This window comes from Balaenoptera physalus (assembly GCF_965194825.1).
Source record: "Balaenoptera physalus genome assembly, chromosome: X".
NCBI lineage: Eukaryota > Metazoa > Chordata > Mammalia > Artiodactyla > Balaenopteridae > Balaenoptera > Balaenoptera physalus.
The window spans coordinates 72312946-72339745 of NC_138903.1; the positions used below are offsets into that span (position 1 = coordinate 72312946).

General features: G+C 37.2%; 1 pseudogene across 1 annotated transcript; it reads left to right on the forward strand.

Annotated features, from left to right (window-relative positions):
• Nucleotides 1-19168: 19168 nt before the first annotated feature.
• LOC309652165 (transmembrane emp24 domain-containing protein 7 pseudogene) lies at nt 19169-25926 on the forward strand (annotated as a pseudogene). The gene is made up of 2 exons: nt 19169-19216; nt 21072-25926. The product of its transcript is annotated as a transmembrane emp24 domain-containing protein 7 pseudogene (transcript).
• Nucleotides 25927-26800: the final 874 nt, after the last annotated feature.

Consider the following 26800-nt stretch of genomic DNA (forward strand, 5'->3'; position numbering starts at 1 on the left):
CAAAAGTTAATACATGCCAAGTGCTTACAATTGTGCCTGAACCCATAGTAAACACTGAAGAAAAGTTAGTTGTTGTTGTTATCAGTAGTATGAGGAGGTGAAGAAGAAGGAAGAATAGTAGTAGTAGTAGTAGTAGTAAGAATTAAGAGACACACCTATAAGGATTTATTAACATTTTATTCTAGGCAGAATTCTAAGATGGCCCCCAAGATCCCTGCTCCTTTATGTAGGTCCTGAATAATCCCAGGGACTATGATAGATCTTGCTCCTATGATTAGGTTGTGTTATATGGCACAACTGATTTTTTTTTAACGTTTTCTTCTTTTTTTAATTGTGGTAAAATATACATAACAAAATTTATCATTTTAAGCAATTTATTTATTTATTGTTATTTTTTTAACATCTTTATGGAGTATAATTGCTTTACAATGGTGTGTTAGTTTCTGCTTTATAACAAAGTGAATCAGTTATACATATACGTATGTTCCCATATCTCTTCCCTCTTGCGTCTCCCTCCCTCCCACCTTCCCTATCCCACCCCTCTAGGTGGTCACAAAGAACAGAGCTGATCTCCCTGTGCTATGTGGTTGCTTCCCACTAGCTATCTATTTTACGTTTGGTAGTGTATATATGTCCATGCCACCCTCTCACTTTGTCACATCTTACCCTTCCCCCACCCCATATCCTCAAGTCCATTCTCTAGTAGGTCTGTGTCTTTATTCCCGTCTTGCCACTAGGTTCCTCATGACCCTTTTTTTTTTTAATCCCTTAGATTCCATATATATGTGTTAGAATACTGTATTTGTTTTTCCCTTTCTGACTTACTTCACTCTGTATGACAGACTCTAACTCCATCCACCTCACTACAAATAACTCCATTTCGTTTCTTTTTATGGATGAGTAATATTCCATTGTATATATGAGCCACATCTTCTTTATCCATTCATCTGTCAATGGACACTTAGGTTGCTTCCATGTCCTGGCTATTGTAAATAGAGCTGCAATGAACATTTTGGTACATGACTCTTTTTGATTTATGGCTTTCTCAGGGTATATGCCCAGTAGTGGGATTGCTGGGTCATATGGTAGTTCTATTTTTAGTTTTTTAAAGAACCTCCATACTGTTCTCCATAGTGGCTGTATCAATTTACATTCCCACCAGCAGTGCAAGAGTGTTCCCTTTTCTCCACACCCTCTCCAGCTTTGATTGTTTCTAGATTTTTTGCTGATGGCGATTCTGACAGGTGTGAGATGATATCTCATTATAGTTTTGATTTGCATTTCTCTAATGACTAATGATGTTGAGCATTCTTTCACGTGTTTGTTGGCAATCTGTGTATCTTCTTTGGAGAAATGTCTGTTTAGGTCTTCTGACCATTTTTGGATTGGGTTGTTTGTTTTTTTGTTATTGAGCTGCATGAGCTGCTTGTAAATTTTGGAGATTAATCCTTTGTCAGTTGCTTCATTTGCCAATATTTTCTCCCATTCTGAGGGTTGTCTTTTGGTCTTGTTTATGGTTTCCTTTGCTGTGCAAAAGCTTTTAAGTTTCATTAGGTCCCATTTGTTTATTTTATTTTTTTTAATTTCCATTTCTCTAGGAGCTGGGTCAAAATTGAACAATTCAGTGACATTAGGTACATTCACATTATTGTGCAACCATCACCACTATCCATCTCCAGAATTTTTCATCATCCCAAACTGTGAATGCTTTCCTTGTAATTTGTTTTTTTTATTTGGTTGCGCCAGGTCTTTTTTTCTTTCTTTTTTAACACCTTTATTAGAGTATAATAGCTTTACAATAGTGTGTCCGTTTCTGCTTTCTTTTTTTTTTAACATCTGTATTGGAGTATAATTGCTTTACAATGGTGTGTTAGTTTCTGCTTTATAACAAAGTGAATCAGTTATACATATACATATGTCCCCATATCTCTTCCCTCTTGCATTTCCCTCTCTCCCACCCTCCCTATCCCACCCCTCTAGGTAGTCACACAGCACCGAGCTGATCTGCCTGTGCTATGCGGCTGCTTCCCACTAGCTATCTATTTTACTTTTGGTAATTTATGTCCATGCCACTCTCTCACTTTGTCCCAGCTTACCCTTCCCCCTCCCCGTATCCTCAAGTTCATTCTCTAGTAGGTCTGTGTCTTTATTCCCATCTTGCCCCTAGGTTCTTCTGACCATATTTTTTTCTTTTATTCTTTTTAGATTCCATATATATGTGTTAGCATACGGTATTTGTTTTTCTCTTTCTGACTTACTTCACTCTGTATGACAGTCTCTAGGTCCATCCACCTCACTAAAAATAACTAAGTTTCATTCCTTTTTATGGCTGAGTAATATTACATTGTATATATGTGCCACATCTTCGTTATCCATTCATCTGTTGATGGACACTTAGGTTGCGTCCATGTCCTGGCTATTGTAAATAGAGCTGCAATGAACATTTTGGTGCATGACTCTTTTGGATTTATGGTTTTCTCAGGGTATATGTCGAGTAGTGGGATTGCTGGGTCGTATGGTAGTTCTATTTTTAGTTATTGAAGGAACCTACATACTGTTCTCCATAGTGGCTGTATCAATTTACATTCCCACCAACAGTGCAAGAGTATTCCCTTTTCTCCACACCCTCTCCAGCATATATTGTTTGTAGATTTTTTGCTGATGGCGATTCTGACAGGTGTGAGATGATATCTCATTGTAGTTTTGATTTGCATTTCTCTAATGATTAATGAGGTTGAGCATTCTTTCATGTGTTTGTTGGCAATCTGTATATCTTCTTTGGAGAAATGGCTTCACAGGCGAATTCTATTAAACATTTAGAGAAGAGCTAACACCTATCCTTCTCCAACTCTTCCATAATATAGCAGAGGGAGGAGCACTCCCCAACTCATTCTACGAGGCCATCATCACTCTGATACAAAAACCAGACAAAGATGTCACAAAGAAAGAAAACTACAGGCCAATATCACTGATGAACATAGATGCAAAAATCCTCAACAAAATACTAGAAAACAGAATGCAACAGCACATTAAAACGTTCACACATTATGATCAAGTGGGGTTTATCCCTGGAATGCAAGGATTCTTCAATATACGCAAATCAATCAATGTGATACACCATATTAACAAATTGAAGGAGAAAAACCATATAATCATCTCAATAGAAGCAGATAAATCTTTTGACAAAATTCAACACCCATTTATAATAAAAACCGTGAAGAAAGTAAGCATAGAGGGAACTTTCCTCAACATAATAAATGCCATATATGACAAACCCACAGTCAACATCGTCCTCAATGGTGAAAAACTGAATCCATTTCCACCAAGATCAGGAACAAGACAATTTTGCCCACTCTCACCAGTATTATTCAACATAGTTTTGGAAGTTTTAACCACAGCAATCAGAGAAGAAAAAGAAATAAAAGGAATATAAATTGGAAAAGAAGAAGTAAAGCTGTCACTGGTTGCAGATGACATGATACTAAACATAGAGAATCCTAAAGATGCTACCAGAAAACTACTAGAGGTAATCAATGAATTTGGTAAGGTAGCAGGATACAAAATTAATGCACAGAAATCTCTTCCATTCCTATACACTAATTATGGAAAGTGAAATTAAGAAAACACCCCCATTTACCATTGCAACAAAAAGAATAAAATATCTCGGAGTAAACCTACTTAAGGAGACAAAGACCTGTACGCAGAAAATTATGACACTGATGAAAGAAATTAAAGATGATACAAATAGATGGAGAGATATACCATGTTCTTGGATTGGAAGAATCAACATTGTGAAAATGACTCTACTACCCAAAGCAATCTACAGATTCAATGCAATCCTTATCACACTACCAATGGCATTTTTCACAGAACTAGAAAATAAAATTTCACAGTTTGTATGGAAACAGAAAAGACCCCCAATAGCCAAAGCAATCTTGAGAAAGAAAAGTGGAGCTGGAGGAATCAGGCTCCCTGACTTCAGACTATGTTACAAAGCTACAGTAATCAAGACAGTATGGTACTGGCACAAAAACAGAAATATAGATCAATGGAACAGGATAGAAAGCCCAGAGATAAACGCACGCACATATGGTCAACTTATCTTTGATAAAAGAGGCAAGAATATACAGTGGAGAAAAGACAGCCTCTTCAATAAGTGGTGCTGGTAAAACTGGACAGCTACATGTAAAAGAATGAAATTAGAACACTCCCTAACACCATACACAAAAATAAACTCAAAATGGATTAAAGACCTAAATATAAGGCCAGACACCATCAAACTCTTAGAGGAAAACATAGGCAGAACACTCTATGACATAAATCACAGCAAGATCCTTTTTGACCCACCTCCTAGAGAAATGGAAATAAAAACAAAAATAAACAAATGGGACCTAATGAAACTTAAAAGCTTTTGCACAACAAAGGAAACCATAAACAAGACGAAAAGACAACCCTCAGAATGAGAGAAAATATTTGCAAATGAAGCAACTGACAAAGGATTAATCTCCAAAACAAACAAGCAACTCATGCAGCTCAATACTAAAAAAACAAACAACCCCATCCAAAAATGGACAGAAGGCACAATTAATTTTAACATACGGAGATTATCTGGATGGACCTGATCTATTCTTATGAGCACTTTATTTCTGAGTTTATATGTCATAGACAGAGCAAGTGAAAACTTTGAAGCATGAGAAGGATTTGATGTATCTTTGCTGGCTTTAAGATTGAAGGGGGGGCTTCCCTCGTGGCACAGTGGTTGAGAGTCTGCCTGCCAATACAGGGGACACGGGTTCGAGCACTGGTCTGGGAAGATCCCACATGCTGCGTAGCAGCTGGGCCTGTGAGCCACAATTACTGAGCCTGCGCATCTGGAGCCTGTGCTCCGCAACAAGAGAGGCCGTGATAGTGAGAGTCCCGTGCACCGCGATGAAGAGTGGCCCCCGCTTGCCACAACTAGAGAAAGCCCTTGCACAGAAATGAAGACCCAACACAGCCATAAAAAAATAAATTAATTAATTAATAAAAAAAAGTCTTTCATTGTCAGATTAATGGCTTAAAGTTCAAATTATAAAAAAAAAAAAGATTGAAGGGGGTATGTGTCAAAGAATGAGGGTGGCCTCTAGGAACTAAAAGCAGTCTCTGGCTAAGAGCCAGCAAGGAAATAGGAACCTCAGTTCTACAACTGCAAGGAAATGAACTCTGTCAACAATGAGAATGAGTTTGGAAGTGCATTTCCCCTAAATCTCCCATATAAAAACTCAGTCTGTACAACACCTTGACCTCAGCCTGTGAAGAAAACTCAGTCAGGTCCCTCCAGTCTTCTACCTTAAAGAACTATGAAGTGATAAATGGATTTTATTTTAAGATACTAAATTTGTGGTGATTTGTTACACAAAAATAATTTTAAAAACTAAATAGTCTTCCTCATAATTATTTCTTTTTTGTTATTTTTTTGGTTTCCCCAGTGCCAGCTGTAGTAAATTCCTTAAAGTAAAATGTCTATGTACGGTTCATGAGAGCAGCATAAAGGGGCCAGAGGAGCAAAATGCACCAGAAAAATATGAGAATCCTCCTTGCACCCCTTTTCCCACCCTCAACATTTCTAAGTTTAGAGCACAGGCAAAGAATAGAGGAGGGGAGGAACCTTATATCTTCTCACCATATAGACGAGTGAATTCCCTCCTTCTAGAATGTGGTTCCCTGAACTGGGGTGAACTGTGCTCTGGGGTGAAACTCAGTTTCTCCAAGATAGTACCACAACCTCTATCTCTTCAAACTCCACTGACTAAGACATGAATTCCACTTCAGAGCTAAGCTTGAGAAAATAAGAGAAGGACACCGCTGGGTAGAGTGGTAAGTATTAGCCCCTAAAGTAGCAGAAAGTTGGCCCCATGTAGCATCCTAAAGCCTCATACAAGAAAGGAAGAAGGATAGGAAGGGGAACAGTGCCTTTTAATCTAAGTTTGAGTCCTGAGGCTGTGCAATAGAGAAACTGTGTGGAGTTTCCCAACAGATATACAGTAAATCACCTCAACTTCACTTATTGTAAGTATTAAATAAGATAATTTACATTAAAGAGATTGGCACGCAGTAGTTGCTGGTTTTCCCATTCACTTACTTTTTACCAAATACTACTACTACAGGACCAGATCAAGATGGCAGAGGAGTAGGATGCGGAGCTCACCTTCTCCCCACAGATACATCAAAATTACATCTACATGTGGAAAGACTCTCACAGAACATGTACTGAACGCTGACAGAAGACTCCAGGGCAAGAAAATCTCCACGTAACTGGTTAGGGCAAAAAAAAAAGAGAGAAAAAGGAATTAGGACAGGACGTGCACTTCTGGGAGGGAGCTGTGAAAGAAGAAAGGTTTCCAGACCCTAGGAAGTCCCCTTACTAGTGGTGATAGAGAAAGCTTCAGAGCCTTAGAGGAGAGTGCAGCAACAGGTGTGCAGAGGGCAGAGCAGAGAGAGACCTTCACTGAGGATCAGTGCTGACTGGCACTCCCCAGCCTGAGATGTTTGTCCACTCACTCACTGGAGCGGGTGGGGCTGGGTACTGAGGCTTGAGCTCCTGAGTGGGCTAGGGTGTAGTGTGCCACAACTGAGGGAGTCCAGGAAGAAGCCTGGGCCTACCAGAGAAGTAAGGTACCATTTTAGGGGCATGCAAGGAGAGGAGCAAGCCTGCCATAGGAGCTTCTTTCTCTGCATGCTCACAGGTGGCAGAGCAACACCTACATGAGCTCCAGGGGCAGGTGCAAGCTCACTCAGACTCCATAGGCTGATGCAGATGGCTGCTGCTGCCGCCGCCCCTGTGAATGGGGATGAAGGTCACTAACCCAACCTTCCTGGGAGCCAGCACAGCTCACCAATGACAAGGGTCCCATGATCCAGACCCAATTTCCATGGGAGTGCACACAGACCACTTCTGCTGTGAGGGCCCCACGACACAGTGCCAACCACTGCCCCCACCTCCCTGGGGGGGTGCGCAACCTGTGGCCACTTCCTAGGGTCCTACAATCCGGGGCCAACTTCCCCAGGGACGCCCCGCCCTTGCTGCTGCAGCTGCATAGGGACACACTACTGGAGCCAACCGCTGCACTCTCGTTCCTGGGAGCATGTACCTCTGCACCTGCACACCCCCTATCAAGGGGATAAGAGTGAACACACACTGAAGAAAGTGACAGCAAGCATCCAAACCAAAAACAGCCCTCACGTCAAAAAAATATTAAACCCACACAAGCTACACAGGGATGCTCCCACTTATAAATAGCCCTCCAAGACTACAGTAGATAATTGTTTCTCCTAAACTCACAGAGTAAGAGAAATATAAGCAAAATGAAGAAGCAGAGGAACCACTCTCAGTTAAAAGACCAAGAAAATTCCCCTGAAGGAACAAATAATGAAACAGATCTCTTCAGTCTAATAGACACAGAGTTCAAAAATGAGGTAATGAAAATACTGAAGGAATTAAGAAAGGCTATCAAAAGAAATACAGATTACTGAAAAAAGGAACTAGAAACTATAAGAAGGAGCCAAGCAAAATTAGAAAAATTCATTTTCTGAGATGAAAGCTGAGCTTAAGGCAGTGAATAGCAGAATGAATAATGCAGAAGAAAGAATAAGTGACCTGGAAGATAGACTAATGGAAATTACCCAATCAAAACAGCAAACAGAAAGCCAAATGAAAAAAAAAAAATGAAAGCAATGTAAGAGACTGATGGGATAACATAAAGTGGGCCAATCTATGCATAATAAGGATTCCAGAAGGAGAAGAAAGAGAAAAGGGGATTGAAAATGTATTTGAAGAAATTATGGCTGAAAATTTCCTAAATCTAAAGAAGGAAACAGATATCCAGATACAGGAAGCATAGAGGGTCCCAAACAAGATGAACCCAAATGGACCTACGCCAAGACATATTATAATAAAAATGGAAAAAGTTAAAGAGAAGATTCAAAAAGCAGCGATAGAAAAAGAAAGAGTTCTTTACAAGGGAACCCCCATAAGGCAATCAGTTGATTTCTCTACAGAAAACTGCAGGCCAGAAGCGAGTGGGAAAATATATTCAAAGTCTTGAAAGAGAAAAATCTGCAACCTAGGATACTCTAGCCAACAAGATTATCACTAAGAATAGGAGGAGAAATAATTTCTCAGACAAGCCAAAACTAAAAAAAATAGCAATACTAAACCTATCCTAAAAGAAATATTTAAAGGGCATCTCCAAATAGAAAAGAATCAAGAAGAAATAGGAAGGAGGAAATCACAATTGCAAAGTAAATCACTTAAGTTATCCAGTATGTAGATCAAAGAGAAAAAAAAAAAAACCTCTATGTGAAAGCAATGATAAACACAAGGAACAGCAAAGGGATAAACACGAATATATAAAAAGTGACACCACAATCATAAAATGTGGGGAAGGAGAGTAAGAAAATGAAGTTTTTTTTCTTTTTTTTAGAATGTGTTTGAGCCGATATGATTATCAGTCTAAAGCAAGCAGATATAGAAAGAGGTTAACATACTTGAAAAACAGGGCAACCACAAATCAAAAACATACAATAGATTCACAAAAACCTAAAAGAAGAGAACACAAGCATAAAATAAAAAGAAATCAAACCAGAAAAAGAAAGGAACAAAGAAGAAACAAGGAATCAACTGGAAAACAATGTTCAAAATGGCAATAAATACATATGTATCAATAATTACCTTAAGTGTCAATGGACTGAATGCTCCAATCAAAAGACAGAGAGTGGCAGACTGGATAAAAAAACAAAAGCCTACAATATGCTTCCTACAAGAGACCCACATTAGGGCAAAGGACACACATAGATTGAAAGTGAGGGGATGGGAAAAGAAATTTCATGCAAACAGAAATGACAAGAAAGCGGGAATTGCAATACTCATTCAGACAAAACAGACTTTAAAACAAAGGCTATAAAGAAGGATAAAGAAGGGCACTAATCTCAGCCATAAAAAGGAATGAAATTATGCTATTTGCAGAGACGTGAATGGACCTAGAGACTGTCATACAGAGTGAAGTAAGTCAGAAAGAGGAAAACAAATATCGTACATTAATGCATACATAAGGAATCTAGAAAAATAGTACAGATGAACCTATTTGCAAAGCAGAGACACAGACGTAGAGAACAAACGTATGGACACCAAGAGGGTAAAGGGGGGGTGGGATAAATTGGGGAATTGGGATTGACATGTATACATTACTATGTATAAAATAGATAACTAATGAGAACCTACTGTATAGCACAGGGGAAAAAAAGAAGGTACAATCTGTTTGTAGGAGATATATTAAGTTAACCTTAAAAATGCATTCCAATATACAGTAGGCGCAGACAAATACCATTTGATTCCACTTATACGAGGTACCTAGGATAGTCAAATTCATAGTCAGAAAGTACATTGGTAGATGCCAGGGGCCAGGGGCTGTGGGGAGGGGGAATCGGGAGTTAGTGTTTAATGGGGAAAAGTTTCAGTTTAGGAAGGTGAAAAATTTGTGGATGACGGTGAGAGTTGCACAACAATGTGAATATACTTAGTGCCACTGAACTGTACAGTTAAATATGATTAAAATAGTATGTTTTATATTATGTGACTTTTACCACAATAAAAAAAAAAATTAAAAAAGGACAGTATATAATGATAAAAGGATCAATACAAGGAGAGGATTTTACACTCATCAATATATATTCACCTAATATAGGAGCACAAAAATACATAAAACAAATACTAACAGACATAAAGTGAGAAATTGATGGAATACAATAATAGTAGGAGACTTTCAAACCCCAATCACATCAATGGACACATCTTCCAGACCAAGAATCAATAAAGCAACAAAGCTCTTAAATGATGCAATAGAACAGTGAGACTTAATTGATATTTTCAGGACACTATATCCAAAAAAAAGCAGGATATACATTCTTTTCAAGTGCACACGGAACATTCTCTAGGATTGACCACATCCTAGGGCACGAAACTAACCACAACAAATTTAAGAGTATAGAAATTATTTCAAGCATCTTCTTTGACCACAATGGCATGAAACTAGAAATCAACAACAGGAAAAGAAATGAAAAAAAATTACCTGGGTACTAAATAACTTGCTACTAAAAAACCAATGAGTCAATGAGGAAATCAAAAAGGAAATTAAAAAATACATTGAGAGGGCTTCCCTGGTGGCACAGTGGTTGAGAATCTGCCTGCCAATGCAGGGGACACGGGTTCGAGCACTGGTCTGGGAAGATCCCACATGCCACGGAGCAACTAGGCCCGTGAGCCACAATTACTGAGCCTGCGCATCTGGAGCCTGTGCTCCACAACAAGAGAGGCTGCAATAGTGAGAGGCTGGCACACTGCAATGAAGAGTGGCCCCCCTTGCCATAACTAGAGAAAGCCCTTGCACAGAAACGAAGACCCAACACAGCCAAAAATAAATAAATAAATTAAATTAAATAAAAAATAAAAAAAAATACATTGAGACAAATGACAATGAAAAGACAACAATACAAAATCTATGGGATGCAGCCAAAGTACTTCTTAAAGGGAAGTTCACAGCAATACAGACCTTCATCAATAAACAAGAAAAATCTCAAGTAAACAACCTAACCTATCGCCTAAAAGAATTTAAAAAGAAGAAAAAAAAAAAAAAACCTAAAGTCAGCCGAAGGAAGGAAATACTAAAGATTAGGGAGGAAATAAATAAAACTGAGATTAAAAAAATAATAACCAAATTAACAAAACCAAGGGCTGGTTCTTTGAAAAGGTAAACAAAATTGACAAACCTCTGCCCAGGCTCACCAAGAAGAACAGAGAGAGAACCTAAATAAACAAAACGAAAAAGGAGAAATCTCAACTGATACCACAGAAATACAAAAAAAAAAAAAATAAGAGAATACTATAAACAATTATATGCCAACAAATTTGACAACCTAGAAGAAATGGACAACTTTCTAGAAACATACATACCACCAAAATTGAATCAAGAAGAAACTGATAATTTGAACAGATTGATCATGAGAAGTGAAATAGAATCTGTAATAAAATTAAAAAAACAAAAAACTTCCTACAAACAAAAGTCCAGGACCAGATGACTTCAAAGGTAAATTCTACCAAACATACAAAGAAGAAGGTATACCGAATCTTCTCAAACTCTTCCCAAAGATTGAAGAGGAGGGAACACTCCCAAAGACATTCTATGAAGCCATCATCAGCCAGATACCAAAACCAGACAAAGACACCACCAAACAAGAAAATTACAGGCCAATATCTTTGATGAACATAGATGCAAAAAATTCTCAACAAAATATTTGCAAATGGAATCCAACAATGCATAAAACAGATCATACACCACAGCCAAATGGGATTCATCCCAGGTTCACAAGGACGGTTCAACATATGCAAATCAATCAATATAATAAACCACATTAACAAAAGTCAAAAACCACATGATCTTCTCAATAGATGCAGAAAAAGCATTTGACAAAATTCAACATCCATTCATGATAAAAACTCTTACCAAAGTGGGAATAGAGGGAACATATCTCAACATAATAAAAGCCATTTATGACAAACCCACAGTCAATATAATATGCAGCGGTGAAAAACAGAAAGCCTTCTCACTAGGATCTAGAACAAGACAAGAATGCCCACTCTCATCACTTCTATTCAACATAGATTGGAAGTCCTAGCCACAACAATCAGACAAGAAAAAGAAATAAAAACTATCCACATTGGAAGGGAAGAGGTAAAATTGTCATTATATGCAGATGACATCATACTATATATAGAAAACCCTAAGGACTCCACACAAAAACTACGAGACCTAATAAATGAATTCAGAAAAGTAGCAAGATACAAGATTAACATTCAGAAATCAGTTGCATTCCTTTACACTAACAATGAAATATCAGAAAGGGAATGTAAAAAAACAATACCTTTTCTTAAATAAATTATTTTTTTTTATTTTTTTAACATCTTTATTGGAGTATAATTGCTTTACAGTGTTGTGTTAGCTTCTGCTATATAACAAAGTGAATCAGCTATATGTATACATATATCCCCATATCCTCTCCCTCTTGCACCTCCCTCCCACCCTCCCTATCCCACCCCTCTAGGTGGTCACAAAGCACTGAGCTGATCTCTCTGTGCTCTGCAGCTGCTTCCTACTAGCTATCTATTTTACACATGGTACTGTATATATGTCAATGCTACTCTCTCACTTTGTCCCAGCTTACGCTTCCCAATCCCCGTGTCCTCAAGCCCATTTTCTATGCCAGTGTCTTTATTCCTGTCCTGCCCCTAGGTTCATCAGAACTATTTTTTTTTAGCTTCCATATATATGTGTTAGCATACAGTATTTGTTTTTCTCTTTCTGACTGACTTTGCTCTGTATGACACACTCTATGTCCATCCACCTCACTACAAATAACTCAATTTCATTTCTTTTTATGGCAGAGTAATATTCCATTGTATATATGTGCCACATCTTCTTTATCCATTCATCTGTCAATGGACACTTAGGTTGCTTCCATGTCCTGGCTATTGTAAATAGTGCTGCAATGAACATTTTGGTACATGACCCTTTTTGAATTATGGTTTTCTCAGGGTATATGCCCAGTCGTGGGATTGCTGGGTCATATGGTAGTTCTATTTTTAGTTTTTTAGGTACATGACTCTTTTTACTATAAACATGTGGTACATGACTCTTTTTGAATTATGGTTTTGTCACAGTATATGCCCAGTAGTGGTATTGCTGGGTCATATGGTAGTACTATTTTTAGTTTTTTAAGGAACCTCTATAAAAAATTTTACAAACAATAAATGCTGGAGAGGGTGTGGAGAAAAGGGAACCCTCTTGAACTGTTGGTGGGAATGCAAATTAACAATACCTTTTAAAATTGCACCCCAAAAATTAAAATACTTAGGAATAAAACTGATGAAGGAGGTGAAAGACATATACGCTAAGAACTATAAAACATTAATAAAGGAAATAAAACAGAATTTAAGGAAATGGAAAGGTATCCCATGTTCTTGGATTGGAAGAATTAATATTGTTAAAATGGCCATAATACCCAAAACAATCTACAAATTTAATGTGATCCCTATCAAATTACCCATGAAATTTTTCACAGAAGTAGAACAAATAATCCAAAAATTTATATGGAACCATAAAAGACCCAGAATTGCTAGAGCAATACTGAGGAAAAAAAAAAAAAAAAAGCAGTAGGCATAACTCACCCAGACTTCAGACAATAGTACAAAGCTACAGTAATCATAACAGTGTGGTATTTGTACAAAAACAGACATATAGATCAATGGAACACAGTAGAGAGCCCAGAAATAAACCCACACACCTACGGTCAATTAATCTTCGACAAAGGAAGCAAGAATATAAAATGGGAAAAAGACAATCTCTTCAGCAAGTGGTGCTGGGAAAGTTGGACAGCTGTATGTAAATCAATGAAGTTAGAATACACCCTCACACCATGCATACAAATAAACTCAAATTGCTTAAAGACTTAAACATAAGCCAAGACACCATAAAACTCCTAGAAAAGAACATAGGCAAAACATTCTCTGACATAGATAGTACCAATGTTTTCTTAGGTCAGTCTCCCAAGGCAATAAAAATAAAACAAAAGTAAACAAAGGGGACCTACTCAAATTTACAAGCTTCTGCACAGCAAAGGAAACAATTAAAAAAAACGAAAAGACAACCTATCGAATGGGAGAAAATATTTGCAAATGAGGCGACACACAAGGGCTTAATCTCCAAAATATACAAATAACTCATATAACTCAACAACAAAAAAACAAATAACCCAATCGAAAAATGGGCAGAACACCTTAATACATTTCTCCAAAGAAAACATACAGATGGCCAGTAGGAACATGAAAAGATGCTCAACATCACTAATTACTAGAGAAATGTAAATCAAAACTACAATGAGATACCACCTCACACGGGTCAGAATGGCCATTATTAAAAAGTCTACAAATAGAAAATGCTGGAGAGGATATGGAGGAAAGGGAACCCTCCTACACTGTTGGTGGGAATGTAAGTTGGTACAGCCACTATGGAAGACAATATACAGTTTCCTCAGAAAACTAAAAATGTAATTACTATATATTCCAGCAATCCCATTCCTGGGAATATACACAGAAAAAACTATAATTCAAAAAGATATATGCACCCCTATTTTTATAGCAGCACTGTTCACAATAGCCAAAACATGGAAATAACCTAAATGTCCATTGACAGATGAATGGATAAAGAAGATGTGGTACATATATACGATGGAATACTACTCAGCCATAATAAAGAATGAAATAATGCCATTTACAGCAACATGGATGCAAAAGTCAGAAAGAGGACAAATATCATATGATACCACTTATATGTGGTATCTTTAATATGACACAAATGAACCTATCTGCAAAACAGAAACAGACTCATAGACATAGAGAACAAACTTGTGTTTGCTGAGGGGGAGGGATGGTTTGGGAATTTGGGATTGGTTGATGCAAATTTTTACATTTAGAATGGATAAAGAACAAGGTCCTAATGTATAGCACAGGGAACTATATTGAATAGCCTGTGATAAACCATAATGGAAAAGAATATTAAAAAATGAATGTATACAAATACTACTACTATTACATACTACATCCTACCTACTACTACTACTATTTAAATAATTCTTTGTAATTTATCAAGTACTTTTATATATCACCCAAGATCACGCCATGAGTTAGGATAACAGCTGTGTCTAAAGTTCATGTCTCCAAGGCTAAATATTATAGCAGGGTAATAACAATACCAGTAATAACTACCATTAATTGAACACCTTATATGTGGCACCACTGTATTAATACTTTCACATTGGTTACCTCCCATCCTTTCAACAAACCTGTGGGGAAGGATTTATTGCCTTTGTTTACTAAATGAGAAATTTGGGGCTTACAAAACAAAAGTAAGTGTCAGAGCTTGAGGATGTGTCTGTTGGACTAAAGAAAAATCTCTCTTCTATACTGCCACACTTACTCACTGATGCCTCAGTATTAATGAGCTTTGTTCTGCTTTTTCCTGGTAGAAGCAAGGAGGATTACTATAAATAGGACTAGAAAGAAGGAGGGTGGGGAACTGAAGGTAATGTTCTTTTTTTCTATTTTTCCTAAGCCTGATTCTACCTGTTATATATAAAGTTTGTGCATAATATTGAAAAAGTAATCAATAATCATATATTTCTGACACAAAAATATTTATATCCCTACAATTTTTACTTAATGGTACTTACTTAATGGTAGGTATTGATAGGTATTATTATCTTTATTTTACCAGTGAAGAAGGAAATTTAAAGAGATTGGTAACTTATCCCAGGTCACATAGTAACTAAGTGGCTTGGGATCAGGTATGAGTTGCTCAAAAGTTCAGATGCTTAACCTTAACTGACACTGCACTGATTCTCCTTGGATTACACACTCAGAATTCTTGGTAGCAGCACTAGTCCATGATAAAGTGGTCATCAACTTTTAAAGCAGGTGGACCTGCATATAATTAACATGTTTTACCTGCATATCAGATTCTCATCACAGAGTATAACCAGGAACTTAGTGTTGCTCAACATTTTCAAATTCTGAATGGAAAGAGCTTATACTTACAGAGAAGTCCCTAGAAGTCCCTTTTTTTCCCTTGGATGCTTTGCAGTCTATTGCTGGCTTAAGCAAGACCTCCAGAGAAATGTGAATATGGACTACAGGGTTACTTTATTTTAACCAAGTATAGCTCAATAATAATTTGGGGGGAAGATCACTTTGGCTTTATGGCATCAATTTACAGTAAGCAATATTAATAGAAATAGGCCTTAAGAAACATGTTACTGTGTTTACTATGGAGGTGCTGTTGATGATATCGCTCACAACATACTCTTCAAGACTGCTCATAAAAAGACTAGTTTTCTGAGCTTCGTAGCAATAGTTTTCTGATCTCAGTAGCAATAACTCTGCTTCTATATTTGTCATTTATATAATGTGAATCATACAACTGATAAGGTTTCCTTCTTTGCATTGAAAGCTTAAAAGTTCAGAATCAAATTTGTAGCTCATGTTTAGCAAATGTGAAGAACTTTTCAAGCATGCAGTTTGCATGCTAACTGCATTCAGACATTCTTTATTCAGTCACTGCTATCTCCTCATTTCCAAAACCATATACTCTTTCCAAGCTTCACAGAGTCAGTATGTGTAGTGGTTACAACCATGGCTTCTACAATTAGATTGCCTGAGTTTGAATCTACTTTCTGTCACTTACTATGTGACCATGAACAAAGTATTTACATACTCTGGACCTCAGTTTCTGCATTTGTTGAGTCGACATAATAGTACTTACCTCCTAGAGTTGTTATGAGTATTATATTGAGGTAATATATGTAAAGTGCTTAGAACAGAGCCTGAAATTCAGTACCTCTGCATTGTATAACTCCAGTGGATGCCATTAACATAGAATGCAGTGTGAATGGTAACGCCTTGATTTGGACAGTATGGTGGCTCTGCTGACACATAGTGAGTGCCATATACATCTTAGCTATTGTTATTGCTAACACATGCTCATAAAGCAGAGTTTTATCGGAAAAAATAAATGGGATTTTACCTATTTCCCTGTCTCTGTGTTTCCACAGAAGAAGGTGGGTGCATAAAAATTCAGACTGTCAGACAACTTTCTAAAACTTTCATGCAAGGCTGCCTTTCCACCTCTAAATAGAGCCAGGTGCAATCCCATTTTGTACTAGGTTAGTGAGGTGGGAGCAGCATGTGACATCCAAGTATTATATGTAAATATGCTAAGTAGACCATTTCATCAGACTTGTTATTCTAACTTTAAACAGCAAATACCACATAAGGAAAATTTTAATTTGGCCTGTACCCACAAACTTTCTTAAGAGTTTTAAGGGATTCTAATGAAAGGGTTGTATTGAGTTAGACCTAACATTTTTGGTTCTTTGTTTTAAAGTCTCATTTCAAATTGAGAAGATATTTAAAAGTTTAATGTCAAATAAGCATGTACTTCTAACATCATGTACCACCACCACCACCAATACTACTTTCTTTAATTTGCTTAGTCTAAAAAACTGCCTGACAATAATCATCTTGAATGACAGAAACATGAGAATGCAGAGGAAGATTTGGAGGGTTTTGGAAAACACATGAATGTCTAAATATTAAAATAAAAATATAAGGCTTCCCTGGTGGTGCAGTGGTTAATAATCTGCCTGCAAATGCAGGAGACACGGGTTCGATCTCTGGTCCGGGAAGATCCCACATGCCACGGAACAACTAAGCCCGTGCGCCACAACTACTGAGCCTTCATTCTAGAGCCTGCAAACCACAACTACTGAAGCTCACGTGCCTAGAGCCTGTGCTCTACAACAAGAGAAGCCACCGCAACGAGAAGCCCATGCACCGCAACGAAGAGTAGTCCCCACTCGCTGCAACTAAAGAAAGCTCGCACACAGCAGCGAAGACCCAACACGGCCAAAAATAAATAAATAAGTTTATAAAAAAATAAAAATATAAAATAAATATGTATATATATAGTAACTTTAGTGATATAATAGTTCCACTTCAGGTGAAAGCAGGTCTTAGAGAAGAGGGCTTTCCCTTTAGAAGACATAGAATAGATCTGCAGGCAAACACACAAGCCTCATACTTTCCAAAGGATATTCCATATTTTAGCAAGCAGGCAAGGAGAGGCTATAGTAGAAGGGATCACTGTACTCCCATTCCCTTTGGATTGATTGAGTAACCTTAAAGTATTCCATAGGGAGGAGTGAATGACCACTTGGCTTTACTCTCAGTCAAAATTAAACTTTAATTGGTTGAATGTGAGCTTCTATCTTCAAATTGTTCCTGGCTCATAAATATTAGAGCAGTGCCTCTGTCTACCATTTGCAAGATCAGGAATCAAAAATTGGCTGCCTCAGTTTTTCAGCCAAATTGCCAACTTTTTCTCCATAAGTCTCAAGACCCTCCTACATTGTCTACTCCACTTTCAGTCAAAGACAAAACAAAGAAAGAAGCTAAAATAAAGCATTTCAAAACCCAATTTACCCATAAGTCCAGGGAAACTGTTGAGCTTCTTGTTCTAAGCCTTACACTAGGGAACTCTGTGGGAAAATGATTCCAAATAGGAGTTTTGGTAATTTAATATGAATCCTATCTTAAACCCCCATAGCAGAATATCAACAACCTATACCCTCAGGTTCAAAAAAAAATAAAGCAAATCAAGGAAGCTCATGATGTCACCATTTACTTCTCCTGGACTATGATGCTTTCATTCCTTCTCCAAATATTTATTGAATATTTATTGTATTCAAAACACTGATCAGCCAACTGAGTTCATAATCTCTACCTCCTAAGAGTAAAAATGGAACTCATACTTAAATAATCTGGCTAACTGTTTATTCAATTTTGCTTAAAGACATTGAAATAATTTTTGAAAAGAAGATCTCACTCAATGTTATGGGCCAAACTGTATTCCTCTAAGATTTATATGTTCAAGTCCTAACCTGCAGTTCCTCATAATATAACCTTATTCGGAGATAGGTCTTTACCATGTTAAAATGAGGCCATTGCAGTTGGCCCCAATCTAATATGACTTGTGTCCTTATAAAAAGGTGAAATTTGGAGACAGGATTAAATACACAGGGAGAACATTATGTGGACATATAAACAGCAATCTATAAGCCAAGGAGAGAGGCATGGAACAGATCCTTCCCTCACATCCCTCAGAAGGAACCAACCCTGCTGACACCTTGTGTTCAGACTTCTAATCTCCAGAACTGTTGATACAATAAATTGTTGTTTAAGCCACCCAGTTTACGGTACTTTGTCACAGAAACCCTAGGAAACTAATACAGTCAATTTAGCAATTAATAATTATATGGAAGCCTAAGTTTTCAGCCTACCTAGAAGTATGTACACAACATGTGTATATGCACACACACACATAAATACACCTTGAGGTAACTTAAGGCAGAACTAATTAGCATGTTTCTAAAAATTAACACTACCATTTTATTTTTCAGCAAAACTTAACAATGAATCTAATTCTATAAAGGGATAAAAAACAACTATATTAAAGCAGGTCGAGAAATGGTTTGTATTATCAATGCCAAATCACTCTGGACAGTTACTGAAGTTGTATGTGAATGACAAAAAACAGAACATTATGAAGAACAAATGAAAATGGACAAATGCTACAACAGACCCAACGTGCTGGCTGTTTTGGGAATGGCATTCTCATGGCTATGTTCTTCTCTGGCCCATGTGTAATCCATGCATGGGGGCATGAAATTTTTTAACAGTAAAATTCCAGTCAGCCAGCAAGTGCGCAATTTGAACCCCAGCTGCTCCTTAAGGATAAGGAGAGGAGGAAGGGATACATTTGACAGCAAAACATTGACATTACTATAGATTAAATGACTTCTGAGTTATTCAGGGGAGATCCTTTGAGATAGCACTCAAGTTAGAAATTCTTTTTTTTTTTCTATCAAAATTCAGGTACATTTCTAAGCAATAATGCAAATATCAGGTATAATTATAAAGCGGAAATGCAAGTAGACATATCTATAAAATTTCATATGCCTACATATACCCATACATATTATATGCCATTTCATTAGTATAATATCATTCTGTTAAATGTTGAAATTTTGTAGGGGTGTGTGTGTGTATGTAAGAGGGTCTTATATTGTTCACTGTAGAAATGCAAATACTTCAGGGAGGTCACACTTTATATTCTTAATCAGCAACCACCAAAATTGTTAGTAAACCTTTAAGCTGAAGAGACTTGGGAAGGAGAAGTTTGGAGTGGGTTGAAGGCAATTTAGGATGTAGGACAAAGTTTGATGACAAACTATCTAAGAACATTCCTGAAAGGGACAATACAGATCAAAGGATACTGAGCAAGTTGGTGAATTCCAGATAATCTATCACTCAATAGTCAGAACACACATTGACTTTTCTTGCTTCTCTCTAGGTACACTCCTGCATAAAGCACCAGAAAGAACATTGTTGGAGTTAATTTGTCTGACTTCTTGGTGCTGGGTAGGGAGGACAGCAAATAATTGAAGTAGTTTAAAGTTTAGAGTTTTCTGGACTTAACCTTAAGCTTCTCGTTGCAATGTTGCCTTCTGATAAATTTTCTTGCAAATATGCTCTAGCCAAGACCAGAAACTTTATTTGACAATTGTGGATGTGTCTGTTTGTATATGGAATTTTCTGTACCTTACCTGGTTGCAGTAACAAGTTAATCTTTTCATCCTCTAGTAATATTAATAATTGCCATATATTGAGTACCAGGTAATACTATAAGCACTTCATATTTAATCTTCAAAACAGCTCTACAAGGTAGATGTTATTGTTTTCATTCTACAAAGACACTGTGGGTATAAGGGTAAAGTTATATGTAGCTTGGATTCAAACCCAACCACTTTGGATTCAAAGCTGTGCTATTTCATTTCCAGTATATTATAAGTGATTGGATTTGAATTTGAGACCTATTTTTTAAAATGCTCCGTGTTTATTTTTTAACAGTTTATATATAATCCCTTGCAGTATTCTGTGTTTCAGCAGACTTCACTGACAAATGGTTTTCCTTTAGGTTCTTAAATGGAGTACATATTGTCAGCATAAATTTGGGGACATTATCCATTTCAAAAACTCAGGAGTCTTGTTTCCCGGATCATTCCCGGCACTAGGCCCTGGTTGCTCAGCACCCCTCACCCACACCCAGCGGATCACTGCTCATCCTTAATCTCTCCTAGGCTCAGAGAAACTCTGCAGTGCGTGCCCTGAGTCGGTGCAGACTTGACCCTAGTCTCCCCGCAGCTCTGTAGTGGCAGCCGCCACAGCCTCTCCAGAGGCCGCGGATGGTGTCAGCGCAGAGCTGGGGGGACTCCGCAGGTCACTGGGCCACTGCTGCTGCTGGTGCCCACCTGGTGGCACTGAGATCAGCTTCAAACTGCCCGACTATGCCTAGCAGTGCTTCTACTAGGACTTTACGCCTGTCACCAAGTACACCCTCGAGTTCCAGGCGACTACTGGCAGTCACTATGATGTAGATTGTCGATCTGACGATCCTGATGGCAATGTGTTATACAAAAAGATGAAGAAACAGCCTCCAAAACTGGGACATACAAATTTTGTGTCAGCAATGAATATTCTGCTTTCACACATAAAATCCATAAAATCGTATATTTTAATTTTGAAGTTGGAGAAGACCCACCTTTGTTTCCTAGTGAGAACTGAGTCAGGGCTCTTACCCAGATGGAATCTGCCTGTGTTTCAATTCACGTAACTTTGAAGTCTGTCATCAACTTTCAGACTCATTTCCGTTTGAGAGAAGCTCAAGGCCTAAGCCAGCCAAGGATCTAAATATAAGAGTGGCCTTGGTCAGTAGAAGCCCGCATTCTTCTGGTGGTTAGCACAGGGCTGGTATTTCTTCTGAAAAGTTTTTTTCAGTTAAAAGAACCACCATAACTCGTGTTGGATCATAACTAAGTTTTGAGAATTGATGCACCCTAATCACTGTACTATTGCTGTCCTCTAATTTTAGGTACAGCAGAACTTAATACTGGCAACATTTTTAAAACCTTATTCATACACTTGTTGGGGAGTGATGTGCAGTGCATAGCCTCAAACTTTGGAAAGGACACCTTTTTTTATTTGTACAGGTAGAAAAACTTTGGAACTTATTATGAGCTATTCAAAATTCAACACCAATGATGTTGGTGTTATTTATATCTACTCTTCTGTACACTAAACTTTGGTATTTTGATTCATTTTAGCCATTTAAAAGTACTTTTCTTTTAGGTTGTGGATATTTTTAAAACCTTACATTTAATGTCCACATGTGTTGTGAAGGAAGATAATTGCCTTTTAATTGTTTATAGCAAATAAAATTTTGTTTTTAAGAAAACCAAAAGTGATTAATTGTAGCCCAAGCCTTATTCTGCACTGTTTAATTTTATGGGAAAAAATAGAACATAGAAATGTCATTTAATATTGATATAATTTTAAACTGATACATCATGGTTTAATTTATTTCTCACTAGCTTAGAAAATGTCACATTATTGTTTTGGGGGTTTTATTCTATGATTTATAACCAGATATGTTTTTTATTCATGAAGACATTCTTATCAAACAAAAAATAGTATGTTTCAATAACATATTAGAGTTTACACAAGCCTCAAGATCAGACTGTTATAACAGGTAGAATATTTACAGGAAAAAAGTTAAGACACTTCTATTAGGGGGCAAATGAATGAGAAAAATTTTAGTGAGTTACCTGCACACATTACATTTTCAGTGTTTTTTACAAAGAAAGCAGGTTATCTGTTTTATTTTAGCATTTTAATTGGCTGGTTCTTGCTCTTATACGAATTTCATTTCTTTGTCATTCCCAGTTAAAATTGACAGTTGTAATGTAATATTAGTATCATAAAAATGCCATACATTTTATCCTGATTGGTGTGATGCACTGAGAAGTTTGTTTCTTTCTTTTTTTTCTTTTTCTTTTTGTCTTGCACATGTAATTTGTACAATCTCCGGTTAGTGACCCTAAGGTGATTTAAAAATTTAGAATACTGTGTGTACTTCTTATTTGATAATCTTCATTGACAGTACTTCATTTAATGAGTGTTAAATAGTGCATATTCTGTACACTATAGGGTTTGGACTGTTTTTGCATTTTATAGCTTGTATAGATTGAGCTGATTGAAATAAGACATTTTTCCAAGTATTCTGGAATAGAATATGAGATGATGAAAAATTGTATAAGTCTTTAAAGCTTTTCTGCTATTAAAAAATAATTTGAAACTGCTTTTTGCCATGCCTCTCTCCCTCACCCTAAAGTGCTGAGTGCTAAATAAGACTGTCATACTGTAGAGACTTTGATATGTGGTACAATAGAAAACTGGTTGGATAGCCCTTACCACTACTTATTAGAAGTTAACTCTTAATTCTAAGCTGTCTTTAAAAGCATATACACTTCAGTATGTATAAGCAAAACAAATTCAAGTTGCCCTGCTTCCTAATTTCAAATGTTACAATGTATCAAGGGATGAACATGTTTTCAACCCTTTAATTCTAAAATTTTTGAAAACCAAATAGCTATTCCTTAAACAATACTTACCAATGGATTAGAAGTGAATTTTAAATTTGTGCAGATTTATCTATTAGTGTTCTTATATTGGCTTGCTTTGTGTCAAGTGCCCGGTGTGATGGATACTGCAGAAGTTAGAATTTGAAGTTAAAGGATTGAAGGGCAAGTAGCAATATAGGCACTGTGATCTTGAGCCTCCTATCAGTTTCCTGTCGAAGCAATAACAAATTACCATAAACTTAGTGGCTTAAAACAACACTAGTTTATTCTCCTATAGTTCTAAAGGGAAGAAGTAAAAAAATGAGTGTTAATGAGGGTAAAGTAAGGGGTCATCTGGGTCAGCTGTCTGGCAGCTTCAGGGTGAGTCTGTTCCTTGCCTCTTCTACTGGCTGCATTATCCCAATCTCTGCCTCTGTGGTCACATTGCTTTCTCCTCTCTTGTACTCAAATCTCCTTCTGCATCCTTCTCATAGACTCTTGTGATTACCTTGGGCCCACCCAGATAGTCCAGGATAATCCCCTCATCTCATGATCCTTAATCACATCTAAATGTCTTTTTTGCTATATAAAGTAACATTCACAGGTTCCAGAGATTAGGAAGTGGATAACTTTGGGGGACCATTATTCAGCCTACCACAAGCCCTTCAGTCTTGCTGAAGATATGTGTGTGTGTGTGTGTTTACGGCAATAAAGATGAACAAATGTTGACCTGCTGTTTTCCATCACTCTTATACTGTAAAGACTATTAAAACACACAGTTTATTGTCATTGTTATCATTACTAATACTCTACTGAAGAATCCCACTACATATGCCAGCTAAATCAAGTTGTCCTCAAACAGGATTGTATATAATTATAATTCTTATATTATATTCTGCAACTTTATAAATGCCCCTCTATATTTAGATTTGAAAATTTTAAACACTAATGTTAACAGGATTGATAAGCATGGGCATATGTTAAATGCCCTTTGCTTGTTGCCTGTCTGCTCTGTTGTGTTCAGATACTTATACTATAATTAAGCAGAGTTGGGTATCAACACTGTGCTGAGTTTGGCATAGATAATGCAGTTATTTAATCTGTGCTTATCAAAACATCATGATATTAGGCTATTACCACAAATAACTTTCTTTTTCAAATTTATTAGTAATTTATTATATTATAGAGTAAATGTTCCAAGTAAAATAAAAGAATTTTAAGATTGGATAGCAAAAACTTAGGTATTTTAAAACTCCACATAATGCCCACTGTGTATAAAGTGACATTAAAAAAGTAAGGGTTGTATAAGGTTGAGAAATTAAGGAAAAGCAAACTGACATAACTACTGATACACTTACTGATGAGCCTTAGAGAGCCTTTCCAATAAGTGGTGCTGGTAAAACTGGGCGGCTACATGTAAAAGAATGAAATTAGAACACTCCCTAACACCATACACAAAAATAAACTCAAAATGGATTAAAGACCTAAATGTAAGGCCAGACACCATCAAACTCTTAGAGGAAAACATAGGCAGAACACTCTATGACATAAATCACAGCAAGCTCCTTTTTGACCCGCCTCCTAGAGAAATGGAAATAAAAGCAAAAATAAACAAATGGGACTTAATGAAACTTAAAAGCTTTTGCACAGCAAAGGAAACCATAAACAAGACCAAAAGACAACCCTCAGAATGGGAGAAAATATTTGCAAATGAAGCAACTGACAGAGGATTAATCTCCAAAATTTACAAGCAGCTCACCCAGCTAAACATTAAAAAAGCAAACAACCCAATCCAAAAATGGTCAGAAGACCTAAATAGACATTTCTCCAAAGATATACAGATTGCCAACAGACATATGAAAGAATGCTCGACATCATTAATCATTAAAGAAATGCAAATCAAAACTACTATGAGATATCATCTCACACCAGTCAGAATGGCCATCATCAAAAAATCTACAAACAATAAATCCTGGAGAAGGTGTACAGAAAAGGGAACCCTCTTGCACTGTTGGTGGGAATGTAAATTGATACAGCCACTATGGAGAACAGTATGGAGGTTCCTTAGAAAACTACAAATAGAACTACCATACGACCCAGCAATCCCACTACTGGGCATATACCATGAGAAAACCATAATTCAAAAAGACTCATGTACCAAATGTTCATTGCAGCTCTATTTACAGTAGCCAGGACATGGAAGTAACCTAAATGTCCATCAACAGATGAATGGATAAAGAAGATGTGGCACATATATACATTGGAATATTACTCAGCCATATAAAGGAACAAAACTGAGTTATTTGTCGTGAGGTGGATGGACCTAGAGACTGTCATACAGAGTGAAGTAAGTCAGAAAGAGAAAAACAAATACCGTATGCTAACACATATATATGGAATCTAAAAAGAAAAAAAGAGGTCATGAAGAACCTAGGCGCAATATGGCAATAAAGATGCAGACCTACTAAAGAATGGACTTGAGGACACAGGGAGGGGGAAGGGTAAACTGGGACAAAGTGAGAGAGTGGCATGGACATATATACACTACCAAACGTAAAATAGTTAGCTAGTGAGAAGCAGCCGCATAACACAGGGAGATCAGCTCGCTGCTTTGTGACCACCTAGAGGGCTGGGATAGGGAGGGTGGGAGGGAGGGAGACACAAGAGGGAAGAGATATGGGGACATATGTATATGTATAACTGATTCACTTTGTTATAAAGCAGAAACTAACACACCATTGTAAAGCAATTATATTCCAATAAAAATGTTTAAAAAGAAAAAAGAAAAGAAGTAGGACAGCAGGGATCCTTGTTCCCTCTTCTTGCAAATGTCTAGGGGAAGAGTTTTCATTACTGGCTTCCAGATGCTTTTCTGTCTTTCCACCCAGCCTGGCCACTACTGTTCTACCTCTTCCAGAAAGCCACATCTCCATCACCAAAACTGCTGGACCTGTGACTTGATTACTCCCTTCTTCAAGGAAAGTTAGCCTGTTTGTATTGGTTCCCTTTGTCCCTGAGTCTCTTGGGGGTGACACAGAGGGCCCACGTGGAGTCTGCACATACGCTGGGTTGTCTTACAAGAGAGGAATGCTGAGGTTGTGGAATTTATTTCAGTTTCTTTGAAGTACAAACCAAACCTATTTGTTGTCTCAATGGGAGAGATGATCTCCTCTTTCCAAGTTCCTCACTGCATTTTTCAATTCTGAGAAAAAAAGGGGTCAGAGACTTGTATTCACATGTACAATGTGATGAGCAATAGCAAGAGAGATGCATGGAGGAGGGTTTTCAGAAAGCTACTCCTGGGTCACATGTCAACTTGGCTTTTAGAGAATTTTCACATGAAAATGACACCTTGTCAGCCATTGAAGAACAACACCTGGGATGAAATCTGCTTCATGGATCTCAGTGGCCACTTGTTGATGACACTATCACTAGGAATCCAAGCAGCAGAATGAGACCAACTTGCATATAAACCTCTAACACCACTCACAAATAACTTTTGATGAAATTATTGAGATATATTAAAGTTTTTGAAATCACCACTGTTACCTGTTGTAAAAAATAATACAGGCTTAGTCTAGTCTGTATGTAACTGGTTAAAGTTTGATAGTTGTCTATATTTAGCTGGGTATGCATATAT